Here is an 11,496-nt window from a genome sequence, read left to right on the forward strand (position 1 = left end):
TAATTCGAATCAGTGCGGAATACTGCGGATCGTTCTCCAAGTGGAACAAGCATGTGGGCACAGAATATGCACGGCATGTGCCTAGAATGCGGATCAACTCACAAATTGAGAATATACACCGTAATAACTTCCCACGGATTAGTCCTCTTCTTCTATTCCATTCAATCTTTATTTGTTGCAATGTTTAACTCTTTTATAATGTAAAGACTTATCTTCACAGTCAACTTTGAATGTATGAGGTTCCAGTGATGATATTAAAAGCTTTCAGTCATTGGTCATAGAAAGGATTATACTGAATCCAGATATAGCTGCAATGAAATGAGTTACAATCTGCATTGACAACAAACATATAGTTGTAGAATTTACACAATGAAAGTCGCCTCACAAATAACAATTATTTTTACTGTATATAACTGATTATGATAATTATTACTAAATGCATGTAATTCTATTGGCCAAAAATTGTTGCCAAATATCATTTTTATTAGAAAGTATTCCATTAATGTGATAATAAATATTGCTCTGATTACATTATTTAAGTTTCTATAGTGCTTTTCTAAGCAACTTAGATTCATAGCAAATCTTTATATCAGTGGCTGATATCATTAATTATTAAAAGCTGCTCAAGTAACTAAGAATTTTTATTAATTATGGTCAATCAACAGAATGAAAGGTAGCAAACTAAATTGAAGTTGACTTAATTCTAGTTGCCAATTAATGCAGAGCATAAGATATTTTTATTTGACTTACTTCAAGAATCATGTTTCCTACATAATATCAAGACTCCATTATATTTAGAAAGAGTGTCGAACTGCCCTATAGTGCAAGTGATATCACCGCGTAGATGTTTCTTGTTTATCTTTGGCTATTCCGCACACACCATAGGTGGCAAGAATAAAATTAAAACTCTCCAGACCCATTCCCATGCTAGGGCGTGTACTCAGCTACTTCTAATAATAAAATGGCCACCAGATCTATTGTAGCCTTGAGACTAGCTCAAGTGTAGCAGCCAGCAGGCACCAAACACACTTGTCAAGAAAGCCCCAAAGCTACTATAGACACTGATCTCTTGTACTCCTGTCTTTCTGTTAACCTTAAAGGGTTTCTAGTTGTGAAGTGTAGCACAGATGATGACCAAAAGTGTCAGGATCTCACTCATCTAAAGCTCTATGACCACCCTCCCCTTGGACTGACATCTAGAGTTAGAATACTTGTGAAACAAAGGAATATGTTGTGCATGTCTGCAATTATAGCTGTCCTTTCATTTTAATGAGCATTTTAGTCTTAGATTCCTGCTGAGCCACTTGTGTTTCATAGGAGCCTCTAGATCTTTTCTCCCACTACCAGTTGGTGTGCCTGTTGAATCAGCACTTGCTCGTGCTCTACCAAGTCTCTCATCATCGACATTTTGTTGCTGTAGCAGCTCTTCCTGGACTTCTCTAAGCAATGAAGCACAAATGGCGCAGTCCGGTTATTTAAATGACACACCCCTTGCCACGATTAATTCATTCCCATTCTTCGTTCCTAGCCTGCAACTCAAGTCTTCTGAACATCAAAGGAAGTGCTAACTGAGGCTTCTACACGGTGATATCGCTAGCACTATAGGGCAGTTCGACACTCTCTCTAAACATATTGGACACTTGATAATATCAAGCTTAAAAATTATAACTTCCATCTAATCCTGTAGATATTGAAACAAGCGTAACAGTGCAAAAATATTCCTGTAATTGTTTTCACCACCTTGCATGTACAGCTGGTTTCTTATTAAGACTTATAGAAGTTCTCTTACATTCTAATGCTTCTTGAGAAGTCTTGAGACAGTATCTCTATGTTCTCTTTCTGTTAAAAAGCACACAAGACTGTCGCATGTGTAAGCCACCATTCTGTTTACTGTAGCCACACCCACTACTTAAAGGAGCGTGGGTGGGTGGTTGCTAAGGCTTGTTATTTCTACTATAGAACATGTATAGAGGAAATGTAAGTGTTGACATACCAATATATGTATAATATATAGTACACCAGTAGACTTAAATACAAAATATAGGACCTGAGTTTGTGTCCAAGGATGTGATATAGCCCAGGGGCTGAAGGCCCGAGGGCTATATCACATCCAAGGACACAAATTGAGGGTCCTATATTTTGTATATAAGTCGACTGGTGTACTATATACAATATATGGTACAGTTAATACCTCTTCCATCTTCCCTTCTTTCAATCCGCCATTTTGCGCATGCGCAGTAGGTAAGGCATTCAGTGTGACCTCGTGACAAATTTTAGTGAAGTTGCTGTTCTGATTCGAGTTCAGTGGATCTTTCTACATCTGTTTCATCTATTAATGGACACAAACAGCCCTCCCGAAAAAAGGAGAAGGCTGTCTATTTCAAAGAAGCCAGGTAGCCGGTTTGTTTTTGCTTCAACCGAGGCACTAGAAATAGCATCTAAAGAAGCAATTCCCAAGAACACCACCGTTGCTGTAAACTATGCTATAAGGTTATTTGAGGCATGGATAGATTTTGCAAATAAAAAGGAAGAGCAATTTCGTGTTGAGGACCTGTGGTCTAATAAAAATGCTTCAAAACTGGCTACTATGCTGTCCCACTTCTGTCTCGAAGTCAAATAACAAAACGGAAATCCTTACACGCCTAAATCTGTTTTACAAATACTAATCAATTTGCAGAACTATGCTTGAGCAAAAGACACCAAGTGCTTTAATTTTATGAACTCTAAGGATAAAAGACTTAAACAAATTCATACAGTTCATGATAACCTGTCTCGAAAACTTCATGAAGATGGTGTTGGAGCCAGTAAAAATCAGGCACATGTAGTATCAATTGCTGTGGAAGATAAGCTTTGGAGTAGTGGTGTGATGGGATGTCATTCTCCACCAGCTCTTCAGAATGCTGTCTTTTTTCTTTGTGGCATTCTTTTATGTTTACGAGGAGGAGAAGAGCACCATCATTTGAAGGTTACACAGTTCGTGATAGATGAAGTAGAGAATCCATGGTTACCATCAGAAAGAATTAAAAGGCTGACATACACTGAAAATGGTTCGAAAAATCATTCTGAAGAGATGCATCAGGGTACACTTGGACAACAAGGTGGTACATCATGCAAATAGTTCAATTGGTAATAGGTGTTTGGTGTTTTTAGTGGAACTCTACATTTCAAAACTGCCAGAAAGTGCATTCGAAAAAGAATTGTTCTATTGTAGGCCTGTACCTGTAAAACACATAAAAGATGATAATCCGTGGTATTATGATACCCCAGTGGGAAACAACATTTTGAAAACAAAGTTTAAGGTCATGTTTGAAGCAGCAGGCCAAGATGCTGGAGGTATTTCGAATCATAGCTTACGAGCTACAGGTGTAACAAGGATGTTTGATAAGGGAGTCCCAGAGAAAATTATCATGGAACGTAGTGGGCACCTGTCTATTTCTGGTGTTTGTTCATATGAGCGTACAACTTGTTTACAGCAAAAGCAAGTGTCAGATGTACTAACAAGTAGTTCTACATATGATCCGGTTGAAGTTAAGGATGAGTCTAATGGCAGTGGTGGGAAAGAAAATATGAGTGATGTTACTGATGTACCAGTTTCTGACCAAGTAGGAGATGTAATGAAGAGCTTCAACTTTGAATCTGTAAAAGGCTGCACATTTAACTTTAACTTCTATAAGTAATAAGCTTCATTATTCACTTTTACTGTTCATTTAATCATCATTTAATTTTTGTTATTCATTTCACTTAATATTGAATTATTTAACTGTCAACCACATACATGTATAGATAGACATATATATCCCTGTCTAAATTCTATATACAAAATATAGACCTAACCACATGAAAAGAAGAGGTATTAATTGTACTATATATATATATATCGCACGTGGGTGAACTCAAGTATAGGATGACCTGGGGGGGGGCCAGCTCATTCATGATGTAATGTAAAATTAATGAAGTATTATAGTCATTAAAAATACGTCTATAGTAATTAATGTAATGCAACTAGAATCACTGAATAATATTCGCACTCAAAAAATGCTAATCCATCATTTATTCACCAAGACTATTATTATGTATTCTTGTTAAACATCCATTGTGACAGAATTTCTCATTTCCTACTGACATAGCTATGAAGTGTACAAGCAAGATATTATGTACAGTACTCTTCACAAAAGCAAGCTGCAATTCAACACTTGAAAGACCTCATTTTTTAATATATTTGTACATGCATCCCAATGCAAATGAAGATGTTTTTGTTAGGAAAAATGATGTAGCTAGGTGGCAGCAATTGTTGGCCAATAGAATATTTTATATTTTTAGCAATGTCATAGTAATCACTTTTACACAATGAAGTAAATTATTTGTGAGGCAACTTTCATTGTTTAAATTCTATAACTCTATGTTTGTTTTCAATACAAATTGTAGCTCATTTCATTGCAACTAGATCTGGATTCGGTATAATCGTTTCTGACCAATGACTGAAGGCTTTTGATATCATCAATGAAGTCTTGTACACTCAAAGTTTACTGTTAAAAATAATTGTTTTTACTTTATAAAGGAGTTGAACATTACAAAAAATAAAGATTGAATGGAATAGAAGAACAAGAGGACTTTTCCACGGGAAGTTATGGTGTATATACTGAATTTATGAGGAGTTGTTCTGCATTCTAGGCACACACCCATGCAAGTTCTGTGCACCCACGGGCTTGTTCCACATGCGGAATGATCCGCAGTGATCTGCACTGATCCATATTCTAATAACAACCGTATAAATTCTGTGAAACACAGGCTGAAGGAAAATAATTAGTTACTATCTGTTTAAAGACAAAGAAAAATTACTAGCACAAAACCAAAAATAGGAACCGTACCAACAGCCAATTCACAAGTATGCAAGTATGCTTAGCCTTATGTCTTAAGTGCATGTGATCATATCTTAGCGCATAATTTACATATAACCGATTATGATAGCTCAGACACTATTTTGTGAGGTAATTCACTTTGCAATTAGAGAATAAAGTTATAATTACCCTTTACATCAAAACAAATGTTGTCGTTTATAATTCAGCTCATACAGAGTAATTACAATTGTAACATCATAGACAGCCACAAAAATGAGTAAATGCTGAGGGCAATCATTGCATACCTTCGTAGAACCAGCAGGGTTTGTTACTCGAGGAGCCCAAATTTGATTCCTGTACGCTTCTTGTGACAAGCTTATTAACTTACTGGGATGGCTGTGTTGGAGTAACAGTTTGTCTAATACGATTAAATAGACGATCAGGTCGAGAAACAGTTAAGTGTGGATATTTAATTTCAAACTGCAAACAAAGGGTTGAGCTGTCAATGCAACTAGCATCACCATGACAGACTTCTTGAAAAAAGTCAAAAATTTCTCCATATGTTAGTACTATATAAAAGGCAAAATACATGTAAAATAAATTATAGGAGTCAACTGAAGTACATGTCATTGATTGCCTTGATGTGATAGTATTTTCAAGAGCAGACATTATAGTGCAGAAAATTTGCCATTTTTATCCAGTTGAGGTGCAAGTTAATTAGACCATTTGTTGCATATGGTCCATTAGATTACGGTGGACATATTAATTAATTTTTTGACATTTTAAATTAACTGTTAAATTGGTCCATTTTTAATTAGTATTTAAAGCAGCTTAATATTTGGGTTTTCTAGGAGCTAAGATTTAGCCCAAGTTTTATAAAGATGGCAGAGTAACATAATGAAATTAAAGAGTAGCATCCACAATATAATAATGATGTATATAAATGATAATTGTATGGTAGTAATTATAATTAATAAGAAGGGATGCATTCTCAACCTCAGTTCCTGATCAAATACCACCCACAGATCATCAAAATAAATCAGATCATAGCACAGTAGCTGAAGAGAGAAGACCACCACCACTACCGCCACCCCAAAGACCACTTCCTACACCACCACCAGGTGACCTGATGGAGCCTAAGAGAAAGATGTAGGGGCAGCTCATGGATATCATGTAGCGTCACTGGCTTTGGTGGGGACGGGGAGGTAGAGGGGCAGAAAGAGGAGGTGGTGGTAGTTGTAGTAGTAGAGGTGACATGTGTCGACGTAGAGGTGGTGGGCCTGAGTAAGACCAGGGAAAGGAAAGGAAGAGCAGGGTAGGCCAGGTAACAACAGGAGGATAGTGAGAAAGGTGGCAAGCCGAGGAGTTTGCTGAAGACCAAGCAAGACGAAGGGGGCAAGAATTTAAAGAGGAGGTTGAAGAAGGCAATAGCAGCAGTGACAGCTGCAGCATGCCACTTCACATTAGATGCACTTCCAGAATTTTCAGAATTTGTTATTAATAACCATTGTAACTGCTGAACTATGACAGATCCTACATATTACATAATACATCTAATTTATATCTTATTGAATAATATATTATAGAAGTTTATTTAATACAATGCTGTAGCCATTTTAGCCAGTTAAAGCAACCATAATGCATCTTGTGGTCTCTACTATACATGCAATCTTCCACTGTTGATATCCTTGCTGTACTAGGCGTGTCTGTCAGTGTATATGGTGTGACCAGTAAATCTTGTAGTGTCTACTATGCACTCTTCCAAAGTTGGTAATCCTTTCTTGCTATGTTATTCCAGATTTCGGCTTATATATTTTGTAGTGACGAAACATGATTACTTTTTGTTATGTTTGACTATTGTTTCTCTTTTTTCACTTTCAACATGACTCGAGCATGGGCATTTCAAGTACATCTATATAGTTAGAAATTCAGGATAAACTCTTCTATTACATCAGGCTGACTCATTGCCATTATAACAGTAGCCAATTCGACTAATCAAACCACACCTTCTATATCAAAATTATCTAGACAGGCATTTTTAAGGCATCATAAACTCATATTGTACAGTACATCTATGAAAGGAAGGAATTGTTGACATACAATTATTTAACAATGGCACATGGGTGATAAAAATTTTAAGAAGACCAGGGAGTGTAACCCCCCGATTGTAAAAAATGTTTGACTGGTTTCAAGTCATTTGAAGTGTATAAATTACATTAAGAATTAGTATGATCAAAACCCTTACATTTAGCAATAAAACTGAACTATACTTTTACGTAAAAATTTGAATTTGGTCCAATTTTTTTCACAACACTACAGTCCACTTTAAAGGTGCCAGTAGAATTTTTCAGTGAAGCAGAGCTCATCTAAGCCATTCATGAGGCTGTGGAACGAAAAAGAAAATTTTTTTGAAAGTGTTTTAAGATCATAGAAACTTCTATCTTGACAAACCACCACAAATTTTGCAAAATTCATTAGGCAAATTCTTTTTTAATTTTCTCCTATCTTCACAAAAATCTTTTAACCGAAGAAATGGCTTAAGTTGGCTTTTATATCATTCCTTTCTATACTGTATCCCAACTGAGTTTGACCCAAGAAAAACTGGAATAACTTTTTATAGGAATGTGGGATAAGGATGAAACTATCACAGGTTCTTAGTCGCCCAATGCCATCACAGGATCTCAGGTCTTGGGTCTCTCAGCCCTTGGGAACCCTGAGAACCGGGTCCTCCCTATAAACCCAATGGCATACCAAAATGACGTTTTATGACAATTTATCTATGTCATAGTTTACATAAGAACATGTGGTCGAGTGCCCAAATTGATAATTCTTTTTTAAAAGGTAACAGAGCAAGATCTTCTGATAATGACTGCCTGTATAAAGACTAGTTGACTCCAGCAGCTATTGTACTGCTAATCAGAACAAACAAAACCTATTTAAGAGTGCATGTAGGCCAACTACGCAGCTGTAAAATGTTGGCCATGCTTCTATGAATATCATTATAAGACGTAATCAGTGACGTATTCTACATTTTTCAAATTCCAAGCGACTGGTGTCAAACTCAGTTGGGATATAGTATACATGAGTGAACGACCACAAATATAGTTTTAGAAAAGAAGCAAAAATTGAAACAAAGCCTAAAAACAAAATCAAGCTACAGGCACTGCCTGCGTTTGTAGTTAGACACCAATTTAATTATGTGCACAAGATCATCATTAATATGATTTACCACAGCATCACAGAATGTAAATTTTATTACATTTAGGAAAAAAATAGAGGCAAGTAAATAAAAAAATAAAATAAGCATGCTGTAAGATGACAGTAGAGGGTTCTTGTAAACTTGTGTGTATTATTTCAGCTTGGATTTACATTGATTTTATTGTCATGGAAGAGTCAACTCAAGAGAGAGGAAGGAGAGAAGTTAATTAGAGATAATAATTAAATGAAACAAAAGTTAATTAAGAGGTTATATATGAAGTGATTACATAATGTTTACGCAAATACAATGGTAATAAGAACTATTGCGATACTATGCCATAATAAGGTAAAATAGACTATAATAATTAGTCAATACTAATTCATGTGTAAATGACTTGATCTCTAACACTCCCACTTGATTTAACTTCTTAACTCTGACTTGTTACTGGTGTCAATCCCATTTCTCTACATAATTTAGCAAATCTTTTTCTTGCAAGTGGTTTTGTAAGGAGATGTGCAATCATCTCAGTGGGACAATACTCAAGTGATGCTTGTCCATCCATGATGGCCTCTCAAACAAAGTGACACTTGATCTATTTGGTGCGAGTGTCAGATTGGGTTATGGTTTAAAGCCAGTCTTCCGTAATAGCTGTTGGGCTCCTTAATTGCAGTTAATATCATAAAGAAGGTTTCTCATCGAGACAGGTTCATGTGTTGCTGAGCATAATACTCGATCTTATGGCATGCCATTTGGTAACAAAATTCCCAAGTCTACGATGTCACATTCTAAGCTTATGTCACATCCTAAGCTTAGAATGTCACATCCCAAGCATAGACTGTCACATTTTAATGTTTATATAATAATATGAACGTCATGTGAGTTGGCAGATGCACTGCACACATGAGTGTGGTGACATTCCCATTTAACATGAGGTTTTGATTGTTTATGGCATTATTAAGGAGAGGTTGAGGAGGCCATTTTTAACAACCTGGGAGCAAAGCCTCCAGGTCGTTCCTTTAATTGAATTCACTGTTGCGCTATGTATATATATATATATATATATATATATAATATATATATTTGTATGTCCACACTTACATTTCTTCTATACACTTTGTATTGGAGAAATAACGAGCCTTAGCAACCACCCGCCCACGCTCCTTCACGTGAGGGGGTGTGGTCACGGCAAACAAAATGGCGGCTTACACATGTGACAATGTTAAGAGCTTTCTACCAGCAAGAGAGCATAGAGATACTGTCTAAACACTTCTCTAGAAGCATTATAAGGTAGAGAGAACCTCTATAAGTCTTAATAATGACCAAGTTGTACTTGCAAGGTGGTGAAATCAATTATAGGAATACTTTTTACCCTGTTACGCTTGTTTGGAAATGATACAGTAAGTGTTTAAGTAGTGGCAATAATGAGTCTAGTACAATTCTCCAGTATTATTCTAAGAAATGGGACACATTTCTGGATGTCACAAAAGCGAATGAGATCTGCATTAGAGATAAACTTACTATTTCTGAAATGCAGATCACCAAAGTAAGATGTGATATAGAGTAATGCATTAATTATTGTTATAACTAGGCTAATGACATGGCATCTGCATCAAAGGGTAAAAAGTTATGTGCTAAGTTAGAGAAACCATCTGTTGCTGAAGCTCGTGCCTTGAAGTCCCTGTTTCCATCGTCGTCACATTTATTAAAAGAATCACACAGTGCTGGTTTCTGTCCACTTGATGAATGTGTTTATTTAAAGGAGAAAAAGCAAAAGAAGGGTGTTCGAGTCAAGCTTCGTAAAATAATTGTAGTGCTGATTACTGATTTAGATTGTATCAAAGTTCCTCATAAAGACTTGCAACAAGCCCTTCCAGATAATAGATATATTAGGCAATTTAAATTGACATGAAGTATGTGAAGCCAGAATGTGCGACGGGTTATTACGAAATGTTATTCTGATAACATGACTGGTAAAGTAGACCAAAAATTTCTAATGGCTGAACCTAAGTTGCATTTCCTGGAACTGTCCAAGGCTTTTGTGGAGGTTTGTTAGAAATAGAAAAAGTAGGCAGGGCACATAGTAGTAATGGTTATTAAAGCATGAAATTATGTCTGCTGCAACCACCTCCTGATATAATGACAGTCACACAGCTCTGAGCTCACAGGCTTCTGTCATCGTCTTTGTATAAAGCAGTTCAGTCAAATAAGTAAATAGATACAGTACATTGAATGAAACTGGAGCCTTAGCTTAGTACAGCCACTAACCTAGTTACATGACTGTTGCTATTGGTAACATGGGATATATTGTGCAATTAATTGAAAATGTATTCAATGGAGTCCATATAGCGATGATATCCATTGGAGAATAATATACGAAATAGAGGGACTTGGATTATCAGCATTGGAGGTAGCAAAGAACCTACATGTTGATATTTCCATGGTTAAAAGAGTTTTGAAGAAGTTCAGGAGATCTTGTATTTTAAACAAGACACCTTACCCCAGTCAAGTGTCACCAAAACTCACTACCATACTCCAGTCTTACATGTTAGATGTTGTTATGACAAATCCTGGTATTTATTTACAAGATATCCAGGCTAAACTTCAAGAAGACTACTTAGTTTATATGGACTGTTCTACTATTTGTCGATTTTTACACAAGTCTGGTTTTAGTCATCCAAAGTTACAAAATAATTATACCTAAACAACATGAGAAATGTTAAGAGCAGTGTATTGCTCTGATATTTCATGTTACTCCCTGCAGTCTTTGATTTTCATTGATAAAACTGGAGGTGACAGGCGAGACATACTACGGGAAAAAGGTTACAGTATTTGAGGTAAACCAGCCAAATCTTGTTGTCAGAGGAGTAAGAGTATCAGTTATTGTTGCTATATCTGTCAATGTCCTTCTTGATCTCAAAATCTGTAGAGGTGTCACTAGTGACACTTTCTGTAAATTCATTCAAGAAGACCAGTCATTGCACCTTTTTTTCCTTAATCCACAGTTTGTCGTAACATTAGATAACTGCAGCATTCATCATACAGCTGATTTGATGGCAGAGCTAAAAAGGTATGGGTCATTGCTTCACTTTCTTCCTCCATAATCTCCCAGCTACAACCCTGTTAAGAATATTTTTGCCAAAGCTAAAAAGGCAATCAAACTATTCGGGGACTGCAATTTGTTGCTTGATATTCATGAAATATTTTACGAGGGTTTGGGAAAGTAACACCAGAGTATTGTAGAAACTCTATCCAACACTCATGTCTTTACAACTTACAGTAATGACACAATGTCAATTAAAATTAACGAAAATCAACTATACATGCACTATAATGTGCCATAACTCATAATTACTTCAACTTTCTTAGAGTTTCTAAAATTATGTCCTTTTGTTCATTATATTCCTTATCACTTAACACACCTCCTGTGTTAAGGGACTTGATCTGATGAAGCTGCTCAAT

Source organism: Amphimedon queenslandica, unplaced genomic scaffold (genome assembly GCF_000090795.2).
Source record: "Amphimedon queenslandica unplaced genomic scaffold, v1.1 AMPQUscaffold_13442, whole genome shotgun sequence".
NCBI classification, from domain to species: Eukaryota; Metazoa; Porifera; class Demospongiae; order Haplosclerida; family Niphatidae; genus Amphimedon; species Amphimedon queenslandica.